The sequence below is a fragment of the Carassius auratus genome, chromosome 9 (genome assembly GCF_003368295.1).
Source record: "Carassius auratus strain Wakin chromosome 9, ASM336829v1, whole genome shotgun sequence".
NCBI lineage: Eukaryota > Metazoa > Chordata > Actinopteri > Cypriniformes > Cyprinidae > Carassius > Carassius auratus.
Window position 1 is genome coordinate 4,033,131 of NC_039251.1, and position 6,541 is coordinate 4,039,671.

General features: G+C 36.8%; 1 protein-coding gene and 1 long non-coding RNA gene across 8 annotated transcripts in view; both read right to left on the reverse strand.

Annotated features, from left to right (window-relative positions):
- LOC113109261 (uncharacterized) overlaps positions 1–5,730 on the reverse strand; it is a 24,309-nt gene extending 18,579 nt beyond the window's left edge. For both annotated transcript variants that reach the window (XR_003292916.1, XR_003292915.1), the window contains exons 1-2: positions 4,814–5,730; positions 1,454–1,531 (exon numbers count right to left, since the gene is read on the reverse strand). This is a non-coding gene — a long non-coding RNA (uncharacterized LOC113109261). The remainder of the gene's footprint in view (positions 1–1,453; positions 1,532–4,813) is intronic.
- The window catches only part of LOC113109177 (NACHT, LRR and PYD domains-containing protein 3-like), a 1,077,877-nt gene that overhangs the window by 121,938 nt on the left and 949,398 nt on the right, over positions 1–6,541 (reverse strand). The window lies entirely within an intron of this gene.

Below are 6,541 nucleotides of genomic sequence, written 5' to 3' on the forward strand. Positions count from 1 at the left end.
AAGAGGACTTTGGACCACTGGGCAACAGTCCAGTTCTTCTTCTCCTGAGCCCAGATAAGATGCCTCTGACGTTTCTGTGGTTCAGCAAATTCCTCGACACGTCTGTGTGTGGTGGCTCTTGATGCCTTGACACCAGCCTCAGTCCATACCTTGTAAAGTTCACTCAAATTCTTGAATCCAGTTTGCTTGACAATCCTCATAAGGCTGCAGATCTTTTTCTTCCACACTTTTTCCTTCCAGTCAACTTTCTGTTAACATGCTTGGATACAGCACTCTGTGAACAGCCAGCTTCTTTGGCAGTGAATGTTTGTGGCTTACTCTCCTTGTGAAGGGTGTCAATGATTGGCTTCTGGACAACTGTCAGATCAGCAGTCTTCCCCATGATTGTGTAGCCTAGTGAACCAAACTGAGAAACCATTTTTAACGCTCAGGAAACCTTTGCAGGTGTTTTGAGTTGATTAACTGATTGGCATGTCACCATATTCTAATTTGTTGAGATTGTGAATTGGTGGGCTTTTGTTAAATGTGAGCCAAAATCATCACAATTAAAAGAACCAAAGACTTAGACTACTTCAGTCTGTGTGCACTGAATTTACTTAATATATGAGTTTCTCAATCTGATTTGAATTACTGAAATAAATAAACTTTTTCAAGACATTCTGATTTATTGAGAAGCAACTGTATTTATGGATTATGGGTAAATATAAGTGTCTGAATTGGCCACTGAAACTATTATATCTTATATTTCTATTTTTTATGATTAGTTTTTATTTTTATATTTTGTTTTAATATTTTAATTTTAGTTAAGTTAGTTAAGTTTTATTAGTTTTGTTGAACTTTTTTGCCATTTGTATAAGTTGTTTTTCCTTTTAAATATCTCTATATAGTTTTCATTCATTTTTATTTGAGGTTTAGTTCAGTTATTTTAGTACATCAAGAAAAAAACGAAATTAAAATTGTAAAAGTTTAATAAAACAATATATTATCAATATAAATTAAAATTTATTTTATGAATAAAGTTTTACTTAATTTAATTTTTAATTCTATAAATTTATATTTATTTCATTTATTTATTAAAGTTTATTTATTTATTAAGTTTATTTTAACTTCAAGTAACAAAAATGGTTTTAGTTTCAATTAACTATAATAACCCTGTTTTTGGTATATTTGTGCTATGTCACAAATATACTTCATTTTCTGGATATTGAATAATAAATGCTAAATTTAGTGTTTCTTGATTTGTCCCACCATTTATTACAAACATAAATCAAAGCCAGACTCAAAAGCCACACTCAGACGTCTGAAAGCCCCACAATCTTATTGTAACCAGCTCCTAATAACATTTTCTGAAGCTTAATGAGAACTTTTATCATTTCTGCAGACCGGAGACTCAAAGCTCAATGCCTGTGGATTGTGTTATGATAATGATAACTGATGTATGACTGGACATTACCCATTATGACATGAACTCCAGATCCATCCGCTGTCTGACCATCTCAAAGCCCGTCAGTATCACAACCCGTGCGCAAAACTGTGAAATAAAAAGCAAAATAAATGAGCAGTATTGCCTGTCATTCAGATAAGCAGCATCTAAAAACTAAAACAGATATATAACACTACATTTCATTTTTATTTTTTGCTCATGCACCTCCGTTTTTAAGTGAACACTGCTGAAATTATCCATAAATAATGCTTGACATTTCAAGACCAAGTGAAGAAAATAATATAGTAGAATATAATTGTAGACCTTGATATGCAAAAGAGGGAATTAAAAGTTTTTAAAACCCATCAGTCATCATCCATCGTTCCAGTATAACAGTAAAGCTAAATACAAGAAAAATCTCAAGTGCATGGAATCAGACAGAACATTTCTAATCCAATTCAGATCTGGATTTTATAACCCGCATCCATGTCTGGTTTCCATAAACAGGCAGTTAAAAATGTAACTTTACATAACAGTTGACTCATATCATCTATTTATAACCCGCATCCATGTCTGACTTTATTATATCTCCGTGTCACGCAGCATCTTGAGTGGAAGCAATACGACTGACAGCTAAAAGTGAGTGTTTGCTGGTTTCGCAGGAGAAACACGGACGGCTTCAGATTCCTCCTGAGAGAGCCCTTCCTGGCCCACTTTCTATGATTGCCACTCGATTACGTTTCCAGGAGTTCCTCATCCATCCATCCCACCAAACACAAGCTCCCTGCAGCCAATCCACACACACACACACACCGCCGAGCCAGACACACTCTCACAGAGAAACAGCTTTCATCCCGCAGCCAAAATGTATTAAATGAATTGTGTGCATTAGTGCTGTCCACCTTTTCCAGCAGCATTGGTTCTGTAAGTATTTTGCCCATATGGATTTAAAAAAGTCTTCATTAGAGCACTATAAGCCATGAAACAAACCAAACAAACATTAACTTTGAAGTAAATGAAAATCAGACAAAGATGCAAAACTGTGAACTTTACCATTTTAACACAAAAAAAAATATAAAACTACATGAAAATGAAAGCCATAAATCTAAACAAGTTGTGTCCCAAATTTAAAGTTGATATAAACAATGATAAGATTTTGTTTGACCGCAGTACCAAATGCTTCCACTAGCTGAAATTCACTTCCAAATATGGTCAAGGCTGTATATTAAAAACTGCATTTTGTATTTACTTGCATTATCTTTGTGTAATATAAAAAAATGCTTGATGATCTGAATCTTTTAAGTGTGACAAATAGGGGGGAAAAAAAACGTTTTACAGCACTGTATATATATTAAATTGTGCAGTGTTTACGGTAATAGGCTCGGGTATATCATTTGTATATTTAAAACATAATAAAACATTGCGGTTGAAGTCCCTTGTGTATTTTGCATCATTCAAACCTGTGAAACTATCTGATTGCCGAGACTTTCACAATCTGCTGAACTGAGATGAGAGTGTGACAGAATGACTTTTCTATGGAAGCTTGTTTCCACCATGACATGTTTTTATCAATAATTGTGACTAATCGTGCAAATCTGAGTTTAGTAATTGTGATTTTTTTCCTCAGAATTTTGATTTTTTTTTCTGCCATAGAATAAATAATGAAGTAATTGAGACACAAATCTAACTTTTTTTTTGTTTTGTTTTGTTTGGCTTTTCTTCACATAATTTAGTTTGTCTAGCTTTTTTTCTCAAAATTGTGAGATATAACCTGAGAATTGCAGGGGAGTCAGAATTACAAGATTTACAGAACCTTTTTTCTTGCAATTCTGTCTTTTTTCTCAGAAGTCTGAATTATTTTTTATTTTTTTTAATCCCATGTCGGGATATAGGCTTTCGTACATTTTAGCAATGCACATCTACAGCAATGTTTCCTTTAAACACTGGAGCTTTAATGCACAAATACAGAGGTGTTCGTGTATATACAAATCATTGCCAGTAAAGCATTGCTTCTGTAAGACTGAATGAAAGAGCAGTGATTAAATGAATTCCTCAACATACCCATCATAACCTGTTGAGTGAGTGACAGACAGACAGCAGGCAGTGGACGAACAGGAGCGTTTGATAGGATTCATCTAGGGACATTCCTTCTGTCTTTCAGTCTGACTCTTAATTCTGTCTGTTCCTGTTCCAACCCACTCCAGGCACGAATATGATATTAGCCGAGACCCGTTCTGCCTATTGCATGCTTTGTTCTCAATTCTCAATTAATGTTCTCAATTAATACACCAGTCAGCATCTCATTCAAAAGACTTTGACATCTGCAGGAATAAATGGGTGCAGAAACATGTCTATTCGACTGGTGTAGATGCAGAAGTGTCTGTGATCAGAAAAGCCATGAACCCTGCTGAGATGAGTTCAACAGTGCTTCTCAAACACACTGCAGTGGCAATTTGCATCTGCCCTTGGGTTCTCCTTCACAACCCATAATGGCTCTTAACCAATAATGCGAGCATGAGCGTGAAATATGCACGTTTCACTTCGAGTTTAGAGCGCCTCACTCATGCTCATTAACCGAGAGATTAAAGGTAGGAAATTAACACAGCAAGGGTTATAGTAAAGACGAGTGGTGTTTAGGATCTCCACAGGGAAGCAGAAAACCATTACACGACGTCTGTCTCCTCAAGTCCCAGAGCTGCGAGAATAAAATGCTGTTAACAAGTTCAGAGAGCTCAGACTGCAATCCACTGCTGCAGAGATGCGGTCAGTCTCAGCACCACTCACCTCTGCTCGGTGCATGATAACTGGAAAACAAACATTTGATCAAAACCAGTATTAAAATATTATTTACAGTAGATGCATCTTGCAACCTGCGACATCAGTCATTGTTTATTTCTCATAACCTTCGTGCATCTTGTTTGCGTCCGACTTTTGTTAAACTAGTTACTTTCCGCATTTGCGTTGAAATGTTTGGGAATTAAACATTGTTCTATTGCTTCAGTTTGTTCACCTACGTTAGTGCACGCTCCGCGTAACCAATTCATCCCGACGTTCTGTTCTTCTCAGATGAATTTTAATAACCATAAACTAACGTTCCCGGAACGTGCATGGAACCAAACCTGAACGAACAGCCAACTCATCTATTCAAATGTTGTTTTTCGTGAAAATCCGTTCAAGTGCATGTCTTTTCAGTCGTAATGAACAAGACGATGACGGTTTGGTGAGCCGTGGAGACATTGCAGAGGGACACATCTATCACCTCGCGTGCAAGAGCGCGCTATAATGGAAAACAAAACGAATGCATAACTCACAAAAAATTATGTCTTATCAGTGCTGAGTGGCGATTTGATAAAGATAACGTGTGACTGAAGGACACGCGGACGCACTTACCGGGGTCACCCTGACTTCTCCGCGGATCCGCAGCTTCGGTCTCCAAAATCAAATGCCGTGATCACAGTCCACGTCTCTGCATATATACCACAGTATCACATAGAGGATGAGCAAAATGGCAAAAATAAACAGAGCTACAAGTATAGCCTTAGTCACTGGTGAGATGAAAGACTGCATTTCAGCAATTCGCATCAGTCCGCTGAGGCGCATGGGTGCTCGGCTCGATCCTCACCATCAGACCAGACCCTCGGCTCCTGACCTGACCATTCCCAGCGCGTTCCTCACATGTGTTTGTTATTCCCGGAGAGAGATCTGGGGCACGCCGGCCGGTGTGGATCATGCTCGGAGCCGAGAGCAGATCTGATGTGGAACAGGTTGATTCGCCTTTTCAACTTCATCAGCTGGAACTGTCCATCAAGAACCGTGTTCAGGGGGAGACTGACCCTCAATGATGGAATTAAACTAAGAAAAAAACGTCATGAATGCTCACTTTTGTTTCATTTATGACATAAATACAAGTATTATTATTTTCTTTTTATCTGAGATAATAATAGCCTACTGCGTTGTCAATTGATACAGCTAGCCTATAGCGTACATTCAAGGGTTAAAACTATTAGTTTGTTTCGGAGAATCCAGTTGTGATTTTTATCTTTTACAAAACACTGACTTTTTGAGATACAGTATGTTTATGATGTAAGTATGATCTATAAATGTAAAATATCGGCACTGTTTTGTTAACTCTCCATCCGATTATGACACTTTCATAAAGTAAAATTACGCCTAATTTGCACTGACTTTCTGAGGTATGCATTTGTGATAAAACATATGGCAATTTCTGTTCAGTGTGCATTTAAGGCCAGGTGTAAATATGTGCCCTGATTATATCTTCAGTGATGTGTTTATGATTAAAAATCGTATAAAGGTCAAATATTGACACCGTTTTGTTGCATCCGATATTAAAGTTACAAAAAATAACCATGGTTTTATTATAGTAAAACTGTAGTAACCCATGTTTTTTTTGGCGTGTTGACTACCATTTTTATAACCACAGACTAACTACAAATACCATGGTTAAACTGTGGTTAATATAGCAAAACCATGGTTAATTTGTGGTTACCATCGATTAACTATAGTAACCATGGTTTTTGGGTTTTATGTTTAGTAAACAATGGTTAATTTTCGTAAGGCAACATATGTTTATGAAAAACAAAACTATAAAGTGTCAAATACTAGCACTGTTTCGCCAACTTTCATAAACCGCTCAACTGGCACACTGTTGCTATGGTTACCCTCCTCCAGCATCAGTTTATTTTCAAGAGCATCTATTTAATGCCAGGTGAAAATACACACCACTGACTTTCTGAGATATTAGTTTATGATAAACAAAACTCTAAAGTTTAAAATATTGGCAGTGTTTAAGTCAGCTTGGTTACCTCCTCACACAATCGCAATTCCCGTTTGGGAGCACTTGTTTAATGGTAGTTAAAAGTACATGCCCTTCTTGACATATTTTTGTGATAAATCGCTCGCTCCATAAAGTGTCAAATAATGGCAAGGTTTTATGTTTTAGCCGATAAATGCTCAAGTCGCATACTGTTGCCGTGGTTACCTCAATTGCTGGTGTTTAGATGAAAATGCACGCTCTTGACTTACTGAGATATGTTTATGAAATATACAACTTTTAAGTGTCAATTATTCGCAAGGTTTTGGATTTAGCCGATAAATCGC